The sequence below is a fragment of the Rattus norvegicus genome, chromosome X (assembly GCF_036323735.1).
Source record: "Rattus norvegicus strain BN/NHsdMcwi chromosome X, GRCr8, whole genome shotgun sequence".
NCBI classification, from domain to species: Eukaryota; Metazoa; Chordata; class Mammalia; order Rodentia; family Muridae; genus Rattus; species Rattus norvegicus.
In genome coordinates, this window is record NC_086039.1 from 31,819,083 (window position 1) to 31,835,435 (window position 16,353).

General features: G+C 40.9%; 1 protein-coding gene across 4 annotated transcripts in view; it reads right to left on the reverse strand.

Annotated features, from left to right (window-relative positions):
* Positions 1–16,353, reverse strand: part of Gpm6b (glycoprotein m6b) — a 146,715-nt gene that overhangs the window by 129,598 nt on the left and 764 nt on the right. The window lies entirely within an intron of this gene.

Genomic DNA, 16,353 nt, shown 5'->3' on the forward strand with positions numbered 1-16,353 from the left:
GCCATATTTGAATGAACCATCTGAAAGAGCCATTCTTGCATATTGAAAAGAGAAAGGTTCAAACAGTGTATATTCATACGCCTCAACCTAGTAGCTGAAAAGTCAGGGCAACCTGATACTTAAACCACACATTAAACTGTTCATTAGAAGCTCTCAATATAAAAAGGTTAAACCTATTACTTCAAATTAAATGATGAATGAAACATAATTGGTTTGCTACAGCATTCTCCCTTATCTGTCTTGTTGTTGTTACATTAATTATATGAATGTTAGCTGGAGAAGTTAAATAATATATAAACAAAACACTTACGATACAAAAGGATTTTCTGAGGCTCATTCTGACACAGTTTTGCATATGCTGTTATGATTTGGAGTTCCCCTGAGTTTTTTAAATCATAAAGCATGTGTTGTTGCTGGGCATGGTGGGACATGCTTGTAAACCTAGGAGTTCAGGCCCAGCCTAGTCTACATGACCGCTACTAGGCTACTTAGGGATATATAAGCAGACTGCCTTAAAAACAGACAAGCCACAGTGCCATGTTCATAGTAAGAGTCCTGTGAGTATCAGGAGAATTATTCAAGTTGGTTGGCATGGTTACTAGTAAAGATACTTGGGACTAGATCTGTTTCTGGGTAGGGCTTATCCTGAAAGAGTCCCTCCGGAAAAAGCAAGGTTACTTTGGCATAAGCCCTTTGTTTTCTCTTTCCAAACCTTTCTCTCCTAAAGAGTTTTATAGCAGTCTATAGTGGTTTTTGAACGATGTTGAACTTCCAATCCTTTGCTGCCCAGATTACGGATGTGTTCTGCCAGGCCCATGTTTATAAGATACTGGGTTTGAACCCAAAGTTTCATGCATGCTAGGCAAGAACTCTACAGTCTGAGCTACATCCTCAGTCCCATTCTCTTTCTTTCTGCTTCTTTTTATTAATATCTTATGTGCTGTGTTAAGACTGGAGAGACTGCAATTCTATCACAAAAAAAGTAATACTTCTGTGTCTGCACAAATCCCTGATGGTTAAAATAAGATGGTAAAAAATAAAAAAAAAAGAAGCTAATTTTCACATTCAAATTTAGACTTCGGTTTATTTCCTTTTGCCCTTATACATTAGTGCTACGAACAAAAGGTCTTGTGCGGGCTGAACACATGCGTCACCACTGAGCCATACCCGGGTCTACACCTCCATTTTACTTCTTTATCCATTGTTTTTACAGCACTGGGAATTGAACCCAGAACCTTACACTGGGAAGTGCTTTCCAGGAAGCAATACCCTTAGGTCTGACTTCAATTTGATTTATTTCATTATTTATTTTGATTTTGCCACGTTGGAGATGGAGCCCAAGGCCACGAGGACCCCAGCAAGTGTTCTACCAGTGAGGCACAGCCACAGGCTTCGACTTCGATTTTAAATTGTAAAATAGTCACACTATTTTACATTATGAAGCTACCCAATGTGGACAAATTAAACACATTACAAAAGAAGGGAACCCTGAGAATAGATTCTCAAGGCTACCTTTTAAGTCACCTTCTAAGGTGCCTGAGAGCTAAACATGACTAGGCCTGAATGTGAAGGACCACAGATGGACACAGAAAGTATAAGTTTGGTTTGGGTCTTCACTACCTTTGAAACAGTAAAAGCTCCCTACTCCTCAAAATTACCTTCCTGCCGGGTGGTGGTGCACACCTTTAACCCCACCACTTGGGAGGCAGAAGCAGGTGGATCTTTGAGTTCGAGGCCAGTCTGATCTACAGAGCGAGTTCCAGGACAGCTAGGGAAACACAGAGAAACCCTGTCTCAAAAAAACAAAACAACAAAAATATATCACATTCCCAAGGTTATCTTTTAGGAAAATTACATTTGCGGTTTTCTGCTGCCCTTGAAAGAAATAAATAAAGTTTGAGGCCTTGTTGAAGAATACAAATATTTCTGTGAAGTGATAGGTACCAGCCACACACGTAATCTCATTTGACGGCTGAATAAGCTGCTTTCCGAAGTAAATCAAACCGGTGTTACAGGCCAACTGCTAGCCTCCTCTTTGCAGGGTACGCAGTTATGTAAAATATTCTGGGAGAAGTGTTCCATTAAATTACTTAGGGAAACTAGGCAATCTTGAATAGACCATGAAAATCTCATTTTTTTCACAAGTAACATCACTGGACTTGGAAGTAACATTTGGGCCTTGTTTCAATGTAGCGGAATTTTTTTTTCTTTTTCTTTTTCTTTCTCTTCTATCTGAGAACTACTGATTCTCTTTCCTCCTATCATGTGATCAGATCGAAGGCATGTGGCACTGTTCCCCACTTTTTGTTTATTTGGGGTGTGTGTGTGTGTGTGTGTGTGTGTGTGTGTGTGTGTGTGTGTGTGTTGGCTTCATACAGTGATCCTCCTGCCTCTATTTCCTGAGTTAAAAAAGTATTGATTATTATTAAAGACCACATATAGAGATCAGAAGATAACTTTGTGAAGTTAATTCTTTCCTTCTACCTTTAAGTGGTTTCTGGGGGACAAACTCAGGTTACCAGGCTTAGTGGCAAGCACTTTTCTTCATTGAGCCATCTTGCTAGCCCCCAAGTTACTACTATTATTTAGCTGATTCCTTTCATTGCCTTTTCTAATTAGTATTATTTCCACAAGGAACATAGATCTTCTGGTTATACTGATAGAGAATGAGAATCCAAATCAGCTTTTCTATTAAGAAAGAACTTTCATGGGCAGTAGAGAATATCCTGAAACTATAGTTGCTTGGTTTACAAGTTCTCCGGGAGCCCATGAGTTTTGGAGCCATGTGTTAAATGGTAAATTGTCAATTGCACACAGTGACAGAATTCACTATCTTTTCATGGAGGGATCTTTTTTAGGACCTTAAAGATCCTAAAGACAGGGCCTCATAATTTAGTCTGAATGCAGAATATAAGAAAGAAGGAAAGGATTTATCTTAGATATAGACAATTTCCTTCTATTGATGATTGTACACCAAGGGAGACTATGAAATTTTAACATGGACTCCATTAAAAATAATTTCTAAGGCTGGGAGTTGCTACACAAAACACAGCCCAATAAGATCCTAAGAGTCCACAGGGCAGCAGCTCCCATTCCCGAGATCCTAACCCAGCTCACTCCAGCAAACATTTCCCGAAGCCCTTTCTCACAGAAAATGAGTGGCAACCTTGGACCTTGCAGGGAGACAGAGGAGACAATATGTTCCTAAAGAAACAATTTCAGGAAGTGGAGAATGTAGTCCAAGACCGAATGATACAGGCAAGGTACCTTGGAGAACAAAAAGCCCTGTGTGGGCTTGAGGGAGCTGTGGGTGAGGTGCAGAGGAGAGGGTGGGACCTGATGGAGCTTGAGGTCCGGGTGGTAGGGATGTGTGCGAGTGAGCACTTTCTACTTCCCCCCATTCTTTATGGAGTGCTTGTGTTATATATGTGTGCAGATGCCTTTAAACTTAGCATTCTAGAGGTCAAGACAAGCGTATCTATATGAGTTTGACGTCAGCCTGGTCTACAAACTGAGTTCCTTGTCTCAAAACAGAAACTGAAACAAAACCAAAAACCAAAAGAAAGCAAGAACAACAAAAAATAACTTTCAAAGCTAGGTATGGAAATACATGTCATCCCAACCTTTGGGAGGCAAAAACAGAAGATCAAGTATTCAAGATCAGACTTTGCTATAGAGCCAGCTCTAGACAAGTCTGGGCTACTTGAGACTCTCAAAAAATAAAACCAAAACCAAAACAAACAAGCAAAAACAAAACCAACCAAGCCAATCACTGAAGCAGTGACAGTGTCACACAGGTATCATACATAGGTCTTCCCAACAGGCTAATAGGTGCTAACTCAGGACCAGCTTTCCTATGCTGATAATTTGTTCTTTATTCATCTAGTTGACCATGTTTTTTTTTTTTTTTTTTTTTTTTTTGGTTTACTTTTTAAGAGGCTACAAAGAGGGGGCTGGAGAGATGGCTCAGCGGTTAAGAGCACTTACTGCTCTTCCCGAGGTGCTCAGTTCAATTCCCAGCAACCACACGGTGGTTCACAACCATCTGTAATGGGATCTGATGCCCTCTTCTGGCATGTGTGAAGACAGCAACAATGTTCACATAGACATAAAATAAATAAATAAATCTTTAAAAAGAAAAAAATAAAAGGAGCTACAAAGACTATGTAGGACCTTAAACTAAGGTCAAGCGGAGGTAAAATAATTATTAGGAGGCATATCAAAGGTCAAATGTGTATAAATGGGAAGACTCAAGTCATGTCGCCCAGAATCATCATGTTGCTAAGGACATTCACAGCAGTCCCAATCAAAAGAACTACCAGGGATGCTGGTGGAGCATAGAAAGCACATTCTAAACGCAGAGACCAAGAATAGCTCAGTAAAGAAGAACTAAAAGAAGAAACTTCTGTGAGATTGCCAGGCTTATTTTAAATGGATAGTAATCAAGGCTGTTTATATTAGCACAGAGATACACTCATACATGTATGTAATATATGCATAATGTAAAACTAACACAAAAAGGTTCAGTTGCACACTATGGGAGGTTTCTATATAGAAAATATAAAGTAGCTAAGCTTCATTCTACACCAAAAAAAAAAAAATTCCCGAAGGAGAAAAAGGACTTGAGGGCTGGAGAGTGCTTGGTGTGCAAGCATGAGGACATGAGTTCAAATCTCCAGCAGACATATAACAAGCTGGTCATGAGGTAGTGGGCTGGAGAGATGGCTCAATTGTTAAGAATACTTGCTGTTCTTGCAGAGGATCTGGGATTGGTTCCCTGCATTCATATGGTGGCCCTTTGTGTAAGACCAGCTCCAGGAGATGCAACCTCCTCCCTCTTCTGACGTCTGAGTGCACCAGGATCCTATTTAGACACTCGCAGAGACAAATACAAGCAAATAAATCTTAACAACAACAGAAACAAAAAACTAGGTATGGTTTGGACATCTCAAACTCTCATGCTGAGTACGGAGGTGCAGGACAGGGATACGAAGAATGCCTGATTTTACTTGCTAGCAGCCTATCCCCGATAACCAAACCAAACCAAATCCAAAAACCAAGCTAAATTCCAGTGAGCTCTCAGTTCATGAAAGATCTTGCCTCATGGAATAAGTGGAGAGTAATGGAAGTCTCCTATGATCTCTATGTGCTCAATACACACATACACAACACAGATAAATAAGAAAGACTAAAAAAATCAAAGTATAAGTTGGTAAAAAAATCTTTAATTTAATTCCTTCTGCTGACCACATCTTTATTGTGGTCAAGAAGATAAAACTTCTCACTGAGGGAAGGCAGACAGCTTACAGCTGTCTATGTCCAAATAGCATGTGTATGTCCAACAGTACAGAAAGAAGTGATTTGTCAAAGATAAGTCTGTATCTATTTGTGTATTTTTAGATGAAAATCTAAAACCATTACCATCCTTTGAGCCTTTCCCCAACATCACACACTACTTATTGTCAGTTTCTGAAAAATTATGGTTAATCCAGACACATCCTAAGACTCCATCTTATCCAGGAAACTTTGGAGAAAGGTCCTGCCATCTATTGCAGCCTTATATCCTGAAGCCAGAAAGCATGCATATTGATCACTTCCTGAATGGTCTGACCTAATGGCAACAGCTTCCTCTCCATGTGTAGCTTCTCAGCATGCACTTTTCCTCTCTGAAGTACACTTGGGGATCTATTAATTTTCCTAATCTCTTCTGCTCTACCATGGTTTTCCTTACACACAGCTCATCTCTCTTCAAGTATTTTTCAAGTTCTCTCTCTCTCTCTCTCATGACTGCTATGATGTGGTTTTTTTTTTTCATCTAAAATAGGAGGTACGAACCCATACTTTATACACTTTCTACTAAATTTCTATAGCCAAAGGCTTTGCATAAATGGTTCTAACCATAATGATTTAGAAGCCTGCCTTTTTTCTGCACAGAAAACATCCCCAGTTTTTAAAATACTGTTGTTAATGTTGAGCAAAAGCAGTCAGCATTTATACTGTATGATTCAGTCAATATAAAATGGTCCCTTCTGAGTGGCTAATAATACTAATATATAATATACAATATAACGATAATAATAATAACAATTTCCTTCTTATACTCTCCTTCCTTCTTTCTTCTTTCCCTCTCCTCTCCTCTATCCTCCTTTTCACCTTTTCCATATTGAGATAGGGTCTCATTATGTAGCTCTAGTTCGTCTGGAACTCACGATGTAGATCAGGCTAACCTCTGACTCACAAGAGATCCTCTTGCCTCTTCCTCTAGCGAGCTGAGATTAAAAGACCATTTGCTTGACCTTTTTTCTTTTCAGCGGTGAGGACAGAACCCTTGGCCTCATACACACTGAGCAAGCACTCAATTACTGAGTATGCCCAGGCCCGTGTTCTGCATTTGTAAAAATGTATCAAACTTATATGTTAATGATCTGCTTACTTTTGTGACTATGTTATGTTAACAACTTTTAAATGAGTTTGTAATATCCATGCCTCCTATAAAATATCTAACAGTATTTGTGACAAGTCCTCATTACATGGTAGGGCTCTAAGGAGTTTTCAGTATCCACCATAGTAGCTTTGCAAAATGGTCATGATTCACACACAGTGGAGCTTTAGGCCTTTAATGCTCTGCATTCTGTTTTTCTTATCACAGGAACTGACAGAACATGCCAAGTGAGAAAATGATGAGGGCAATAGGAAATAAGGGACTGCATCAAATAAAGTGATCTGAAGTGCCTGCTTACTTTGCTAATTACCACTCTATTCTTTGCTCAGTGTATGATGAATTCAAGCTCCCATTTGAAAACCCACCACTAAGACAGCGTTTCAAGGGAGGACGTAAAAACCTACTTCTGCACCTAAAACAGTACATGAAAAGCAGGATTTCTAAGCTCCTCCCAACTTTTGCTTCTGTTGGACCTTCTGTATTTTTGAAAACATATTTTCAACTATGATCATACCTCTGGACAAGTTGGATCTCTTGGGTTTACAGTCTTCACTGGGATAGGTTAAGACTGGCAAGTAGGAAAGAAAATCCAGTGACCGCTGGAGAAAGGTCTCTGAGCAACAAGGGGGAAGTCAGTCTTGTATCTAACTCTTGAGCTTGGGAAACATAAGGAAGACACTGCCATGTACCTTAAGGACACCCTAAAGGAAGGCAGTCTTAAAGCCTTAATCTGGCTAGATTTGATTCTAGCTAAGAAGATGAAGTCTAAATTTGGAAAGGCCATCATGGTAATTAAGATTGTGATTAGCTTCTTCATGCCTTTCCACTCACCCAAAACAAGGAAGGATAATGTTAACAATCTTAGCAAGCAAAACAATCTTCAAAGATAGCGCTTCTTGAGTAAGAAAGCACTCTACACACCTGGCAAAGAAATAAAAGTACATCAGGCATCCTATTCCAAGAGAGAGGGAAGGACAGGTCGTTTCAATATCAAGATGGTTTATAATGCTATTTTACTTTAAGGAAAGCATGAAATCTTGTGGTCTGCCAAGCTCCCCATTGTAGTATAATTCTTGCTAGTGATGTTAGAAAAAGATAAAAGCAAAATACAACTTTCTTAAGCTAGAGGGCAGGGTTAAAGCAAGCATTCTTAGAAAGAAAGGCCCCTTTTTAACCAGACAGGCACCATTTTGTAGATGTGCTCAGAAAAATCCTCAATGAGACCATAACTCTGACTTTATGATACTGTGATGCACAAAGGTTTTCAGTAGCTCATCCCCCTTTTCTGAGACAAGATTTTATATAACCCAGACTGGTCTCAAATTTTCTATATAGGCAAGGGGAACTTTGAACTTCTGATTTTCCTACGTCTGCCTCCCGAGTGCTGAGATTGTATGCATGTGCCATCATTAGGAGGATTGAACCTAGGACTTCCTGCACACGAGAGATACACTCTACCAACTCAGTTATATCTACACACCTCTCTTACTCTTAAACAGCTCTCAGTATGGCCCGATACCTAGCCCTGAGTCTGTCAAGGTTATGAAACAACTTCTGGGGACACTTGGTTGTTGTAACTAGAGGAATGTCACAGCATAGAGTGAGTAGAGGTCAGGGATGCTGTTAAGAATTCTGCAATGCACCAGTGACAATGGAAGGGGCAGGAGAGGGCAATGACAGGTGTATATGATCAAATGACATGTACACATATGAAAATGCCATAATGAAGCCCATTATTATATACATAATTAATATATGCTGATTTTTAAAAATTTGAAAAGACAGAAAGCAAGAGAGAGGGGACAGGAAGCTACTAGGTAGTTAAGGTTAGTGTAGCAAGAAAGGGCACAGAAGGTCCTCACATCTTCTCCCATACCTTACCCTATGCACTTCTCCAGCTGTGTGCCCTATAGAATCCTTTATGACGAATCATCAGACACGTTTAAAAAAATAACAATAACCAAACAAATCGACCAGGGTGGTAGTCTCCTGCGATTCCAAATCATGAAGGAGTTACATTGAAGTTACTCATGTTTTTCCATCTCAGAACACTTACACTGTGTTCTGTGTTCATAAAAGGGAGGAGATAATAGATTTGTGCTCATTTCTGATAAAAGGAAATGGGTTACTCCTATATGGATCTCTGTCAGCCCACTAAATAGTCTTTTCCTTTTTAACATTTTTGGTTTTTTTATTACCCTTATTTATTGTGCTTGCATGCACATATACATGTTATGCTGAGTGTGCAGAGGTCAGATGAGACTCGAGGTAGTCAGTCTCAAACCTGCATCATGTGGGTTCTAGAAATCCAATTCAGATTGCTAGGCTTGGCTGCAAGCCCCTTCATGTGCTGAGCCATCTCACTGCTAGTCTCTGCCACACCTACTTCTTTCTATGTCCAGTGAGCTTCTTTAGCCTCTCACTGATAACCCTTACTGAGTCCTCCCTCTCCAGCAAGGGTAGCCCAGATCTTTTCCAGCCTTTCTCTCAGGACACCTTTAGTGCAAGCTTGCACTAGAAGCCTCACAGAAAGACAGAGTCTCTGTCGTTTCAGAACGCTGCCTAGGCCTTTATTTGGAATTTTACAACCAGATACTAAGGGTCTCTGTTAGTGGAGCCTTTTATAGTTTTGTTTTCTTATTTTAATAGCCTCTTTGCCCAGACTCCATTGTTACATAGAGAATTTAATATTACGGAACCCCTGAGGTATATAGAATTTCTTTTTATTTTTTCTATTAAAAAACTCTCTCTCTCTCTCTCTCTCTCTCTCTCTCTCTCTCTCTCTCTGTGTGTGTGTGTGTGTGTGTGTGTGTGTGTGTGTGTGTGTCTGTGTAGGAGCACATGTGAGCCAGTTCATGCGTGTACATGTATGTTGAGGCCAGAGGACACCTCAGTGTCATTCCTCAGGTACTGTCTACTGTTGGATTTTTTAAAAAGACAATCATTTGGCTAGATTGTTTGGCCAGTAAGGCTCAAGAATCCACCTGCTTTCACCTTTCTAGCCTTGGGCTCATGCCCAGCTCTTTCACATGGGTTCTGAGGAAATGGTTTTGCAGGGCAAACACTTTACTGATTGAGCTATTTCTCCATCCCCTTTCCTCATCAAAACAGCAGCAGCAGCAGCAACAACTTTATTTTGAGACAAAATCTCTCTTAAGTTGTCTGGACTGGCCTTAAACTGCCTTTGTAGCCCAAATGGTCCTTCAACTTGCAATCCTCCTGCCTCTGCCTCCACTTGCCAAGTAGCTAGGATTATAGGCATGCCTTGCCATGTTCAGCTTTCATGGTTATTGTTTTAGTCACTTGGGGAGACTGCCACGTTCCTTAAGCTGTCACTTACCTGCTTAAAATACCTTCATGATTCTCTACGGGTAACAGAGTAATGACTAATTTCCTTCCAGGCATGACACTGTACAGTAGGGCCTCATCTCTCCCGACTCCTACAAATCTGACCATTTTCATTTCCTTAAGATATTCACAAAACTGCCTTTGTTATGGCACCTGCTTTTCCTCATCTCATACAGACTCTGTCTCAGACACCCCCTTAAATATTCATTTTCTCTTTCCTACAAGACCTTGTCCATTGGGTTTTTATAAAATGGTTGGATATATGAGGATAGTCTATGCTTATCCAATTTTTGCTTCAAGACACATAACAAGTCTTCAGTGCATCTAGGCAGGTCTCCTCCATTCCTTTAATAGGTACTAATGGGAAGAAAGAGGCTTAGGGTTCATCCCGCACATGCTCATTGCACAGTACTGTGGTTCATGCTGATCTAACCTTAATGTTGAGAATGGAAAAGCAGAACTTTTGGTGGCTTTTAGTTCTCAATAAAATGAGAAATTTCAGTGAAACAAAGTATTTCACTAGTTTCTCTAAACTTCAAAACTTTGACAAGGAGAAGTTATTTTTTCCCCAGAGAGAGGAAAAGCTAACCTTATGAGAGGAAAAGCTAAAGGCAGAGGAAGAGGAGGAGGAGGAGGAGGAGGAGGAAGATGAGGAAGAGGTCAACGGCAACAACAGAGGAACAGAGGAACATTCAAACTATCGTATAAATGCTTCTTTGGGTCTATGCACACCTAAAGTGATGGAATTAGTTTGAAGGTGATTTCTAGTGCTAAAATTCTGTCACTCCATGAGGTGGTGTGATACACATATTAATTGTACTAAACTATGCTATTTGCACTATTTAGTCAACTATGGTTTATCATAGTTTGTAAAGATCTTGCATACCTTAAATCTAGGTATGTCTATTATAGGCACACCATAGGAAAAATACATCTTATACAGTTCATATTTTTTCTAACAAGTGGTTTCTGGAGCTCATAAAATACACTGCTCATTCAAATAGACACTGAGTAGCAACAATGTATAGGAGAATCTCTGCATTTGAAAGAATTGGTTCTTTGAACAGCACGGGAGGCATATTATTAACAAATACACCAATGTGTCAGACCACAATGACCATGTACAATCATGTTACCATTATCCAAAGAATGAATATGGCCCTTAAATATAATAGAAATGTTCTGACCAACATCATTCATGCAACATAACTCCCTCAATTCATTGCCTTGTATGATAGTCAATATTGTTAATTTGACAAGATCTTGACTCACCTACGACGCAAGCTCCTCACCTCCCCAGGCACTCCTGTGAGGGATTAACTGGTGTAGGTTAGCCTCTGTGCCTGTCTGTGAAGGAATAGCTAAATGAAGTTACTTGACGTCGGAAGACCCACCTTACTTGTGCGTGCGTTATTCATTGAAAAGGCAAGTGGGCTGAGTAGCTGCACTCATCATTCTGCCGCCCGTGGTCGGAGTTGATCAGCAGCCTCAGATGCTGTTGCATGGCTTCCTTGTTATATGCATTGTACCTTCAAACTGGGAGCCAAATAAATCCTTTCGCCCTCAAGTTGCTTTTGTCAGGGCATTTTATCATAGCAACTCAACAATGTAACTAAGACAACATGCATCCTCTATTCTTTTTCTAAACCATACTTACTATTGCCCATGATACTGCATTCTTCTCCAGAGCATAATTATTACTTCTCTTATCCATTTGTGGACTTAAGAAGAGTTCATTGTCTTTGTCCCAAAAGGCATTCATAGTTGGATTTGTTATCATAATTATGCAAATTGATTCAACATTGCATAAACGAGTGAAATATGAGCTCCCAAAGGAAGTTTGCTTTATTTTCAAACCAAGTCCATTGCTTTGCAAAGTCTTATCCAAAATGAGTCACTTAGAAAATAGTTGCCAAAATAATTAATGGCAATAAACTATTAAAGTTTTATGGGGTGAGTGATGTGAAAGGATTATGCAAAGACCAGTGTCGTGTGGCTTCATGTCTCATTTTACTTTAAAAATATCTCAAACTGGTCGTTCGAAGCCAGTCATTGGCTATGATTCATGTAGGGTAAACTTCAATGGACCCCAATCCCAATTGGGATTTCTTGGTCAAAGAAAGACCTCGACTATCCACCAGAAACTTAGCAGATCAACAAATGAAGATGGCGAATACATTTAGGACACGGAAATGGTACTTTATAGGATTTCACTTTGGCATTTCCAATAAAGCAACCAACTACTTGATACCGGATGTCACTGTCTTCTAAAATGCCCTAGGGAGGCCAAGTGGTTTGGCCAACAGCTACTGTTAGAACAAAAATATAGTAAAGAATCAATTACTTCTTGTTTGTCACGAACAGTCCTTGGTGGACTTGTTTTGAGGTTTACTCAGAATTTCAGTCTGTTTTGAAAAGAGCCTCTTTTAGGCTCCGGGTGGGCTCCGCACTAGACATTTAGTCTGAGAAGGAGGCTGCCTAGCACACGCTGGGACCATTTCCTGCCCAGTTGTGACAACTGTCACTGCCTTGGAGAACAGCCACCATCCTGTAGGCGGTCACGTGGAAGGTGCCAGCATTTTACCCAACTATAAATGAGGTCTGGCTGCTGCCTTGACAGAACCAAACAGTGCTTAAACAATTAGGGGGCTGTTTGCTCCTGTTTTTCAGGCATAACATTACTCTCTCATCTTTGTCCCCGAAATTACATACTTGTAGATCTGTACGGATTTAAGGAAGTCATTTTATAGATCTTTTTTCTCCTAATAAACTGAGGTTGAAGAGGCAAGAATGATCGTACAGTGATCACCCAGTCAGTATTGAGGGGAAACCGAGGCATGGACCAGGTCCCTGACGTCGCAGGCTTTCCTTTATTCTCTGACTTGGAACCATAAAAGCCAGAAGCAGCAGTGCTGGCGTGACTTTTGGAAATGCCACCAAGGCTGCGCCCAGGCTGCTTGAGTCAGGGCTCTTCCCTTTCATCAAGATCTCCAGATGATTTATGACACATCATTATTAAATTAAAAAAAAACACGTGTGTCTATGCGCATGTTCATACACCAAGATATGCATGCAAAAGCTAGAGGGTTTCCTCTTTCCATCTTGTTGAGGTGAGATCTTTCATGTTGTTTCTGCCTTGCTGGGCATAGTTTATCTGGCTCCATGAGCTTTGGGAAAATTCTCCTCTCTCTACCTCCCACCTCAAAGAAGAAGTTCTGGGATGACAAATGGACATCATCAAATTTATATTTTTTTAATGTGAATGGAATTAAATGCGGGTCATCAGGCTTGTATGGTGAGCTCTTTTACCAGCCAGCGGAGCCATCTCAGATGTTCCTGTAAATTTTATTTATTGTTATTATGTGAATGTATGTGTGTATGCACATGTGCTTGCCACAGTATGCTTGTACAGGTCAGAGGACACTCTTGGGAGTCAGTTCTTCCCTTCTACTTATATTGGCCATTTTTCCCCAACAAGCACTTTTACAAGCTGCATCATCTCACTGGCCCTTTTGATTTTTCTTTTCCTTTTCTTTCTCTCCCCTCACCCCTTTATTTTGAGACAGGGTGATATCGTCCAGGCTGACCTCCAAAGTAGGTATATAGCCAAAGATGGCTGTGAACCCCAAATCCTCCAGCCTCCATCTCCTAAGTGGTAAGATTGCAGGTATGAGCTACCACATGTAACTTAAATGAATATTTTTAAAGCAATAGTGAAATGATTTCATTTCACAATCATAAAAATTCTTATCAACTTGATGTGGTATTCTTTGGCCCCAACTATTCAGAAGCAGAGGCAGGAGGATGAGTTGAGCCCATAAGTTTGAAAACAGCCTAGGCCACATAGTAAGTACCTGTCTTAAACTGAAACACACTCCCTTACTGTAAAATGAGTTAAATAGTTATTTCCATCCATGTTTCATGACATTGGACTTCTTCACATACACAGCTAACAAAATGTCAGCATTTTCCCTCTGGATACATGAGCCATATTCCACAAAAGTCTTCTGAGAATTTATTGCATTGAGTCTGTTTAATTACTATGTCTTCAAGCCTATGAGCAGAAACAGAATCAAAATTGTGTTGGCCACAATGGGTTCCCATCAAATACAATAGAGTAACACTGTTATGGAGAAGCCATTGTTGTGCCATGTGGAACCTTTTAGCTGGAGAAATAATTAGTCTCAGTGCACTTACTTAGGTGGTGTATTCGATACAAACCATCCACCAACATCTTCTCATTGTGCCAAATAACCCAAGTTACTGAATAGTCCAATACAGTTCAAGCATTAATTGGCTCATTTCGTTTACATGAAACATTAGGAAGAGGCAAATCCATTGAGACAGGAAGGAGGTTAGTGGTTGCTAGGGTTGGAAGAAGGAGAGAATGAGAAAAGACTGCTAATGGGCACAGCTTTATTTGGGTGAGTAAAGAGAGGAGCAATAGATACACAAGTCTCTATCAAAACCCGCTGTCTTGTACACTTAACATGGATGGATTGGACACAAATGGTAGCTGAAACAGAGCGGAAAAGAAAATCAACTGACTGGGCAAGAAAAACTCATTTTCTCTGCAGATGCATGGAAATCTGGAATTGTATAAGCAGCCACTGTTTTAACTTTTTGTTTTCTTTAAAATTAAAAAAAATGGCTTCAAGTGCAAACGCAAAGGGGCTTTTATTTCTACAATTTTTATCTATTTTATCATCAGTGAAGTAACTGATGTCAGGGTTAAGAAGCGATGTGTGCATAAGAATCAAGAGAATGGGCCAATGGGCAGAAATTTCCCAGCATTAACTCCTTTGAATTAGTGCATTCACGAGGGTACATTGAATAATTAACAACATCTGGAAAAACAAAGCCAGTTCATGACCCTATAGTATATTTACTGGAAACATAAAGGAAGTCAGTGTGTCTCCTTTCTGGCATGAAGGGAACTTACTTTTTCACAGAAACTACAAAACTAAAACCAGGGCTGCTGCCAGAGCCAATGGAGTATGCACAAATTAACATAAATTGGCAATTGCTATGTAGAACCAGTAATTGTCCAAGACACAGAGTACTTCGTGAGAGCAGGCTTTTGGCTTGGATATTTGTTTCCACGCCCACTTAAAAACAAAGCCCACCTCCCAGTAAAGAGCAGAGCACCTCGGATACTACTGGGCAGAAGGTGTTAGTGTGTTGATTCTGTGCTCAAATTCAACATCAGAGTATCAGTGTCTGGAGTTCCAACACCAGAGATTATTTCATATCAGCAAAAACTGTGCTTTCCTTAAGCCTGCAGTCTGTGAAACTGCAATTATCTTCGACAGCCAGAGTTGCTAAAGCAGCTACAAGCTGCCCCACAACCCTCATCTGACTTTTGGGTATGAATCTCATTTGAAAGGAAGACTGAGTTGTAAAAACCAGAGTTACAATGCCACTCAGTTCTGCTCTTTCCAGAAGAATCTTACCCTAGCTTTCCTCTAACTTTTTGGGATGCATTTTTCTCTATTTTGATCACAGTAAAATTTTAAAATTGTTTAAATATAAAGTTATTCTCGGTTTTCTTAAATGGATGTCCTTACCCTCTTCCCCAAAATTTAATCAGAAAAATAAAAAGTCACACCCTACCCCCACTTAGAGGAGGGACTGTAGTGGCAAGTACTGAGGACTTGCTTGTGACACCCAAGCTCCCCTGGCTGTTAACCTTTAGTGGGTAAGCCCACTTCTTTTCACATTAGAAATGTTTCCGGGGGGATGGGGCGGGGGGCGGGAGGGAGACTTCTTAGTCCTCGTGGCGCTGTGGCTGGAGCTGTCACAAGAGAAAGATAATGAAACAGAGAGAAACCCCTTTCTCAGACACAGTTCTGAGAGCCGCCGCACAAGGCTCATTTCCAAGGCACTTTGAGTTTTCCTCCCCATGGTGTGTGTTTAGGAACATGTTGCTGATGGCAGCATGTTAGGGGGTGACAGACGGGATTCTCCCACCGCCTAACACCCACCTCCAGCCAGGTTAAAGATTTTCACTTCCCTGAGCATAGAAGTCTTTCACTGTTGACAGTTTCCCCAAATTCCCCAAGTGGAAACCCACTTCTCACCAGCTCCATCTGCTCAGGGGTCCCACTTAGGCAGTTGGAACAGGGGACAAAGAGAGACTCCTGTTGTGTCTCATCCTGTCTCCTCCCATCCCTCCCCACTTCACTGCTTTCCAAAGATCTGGGTTCCAAGAAAGGAGCATTCTTGAAAGATCCTGGCTTTAGCGGGTACGGATATGTTTCCTTGAATTTCAGGAGAACTAGAGGATCGCGGGGCGACATAGGACTGGACTCGAGGTTGGGAGGTCGGGTGACAGTGAGATCGTCCCAGGAAATGGGCAAGAAGCCACTCTCTACCAACCCCTTGAAATAAAGCAGGAGCCCACAGTCCGGGATGCGCTGCCCGACCCTGCTTGCTACCCTTCGTAGGGCCCCGCTCTCTAGCTCCCGCGCTTAGCCCGCGCCACGGTGCAGTGTAGGTGCAGCGGGAGTGGGGATGTCCCTGCGGATGGAGCAGAGAGGCGTACCTGGGCGTAGCGGACACCT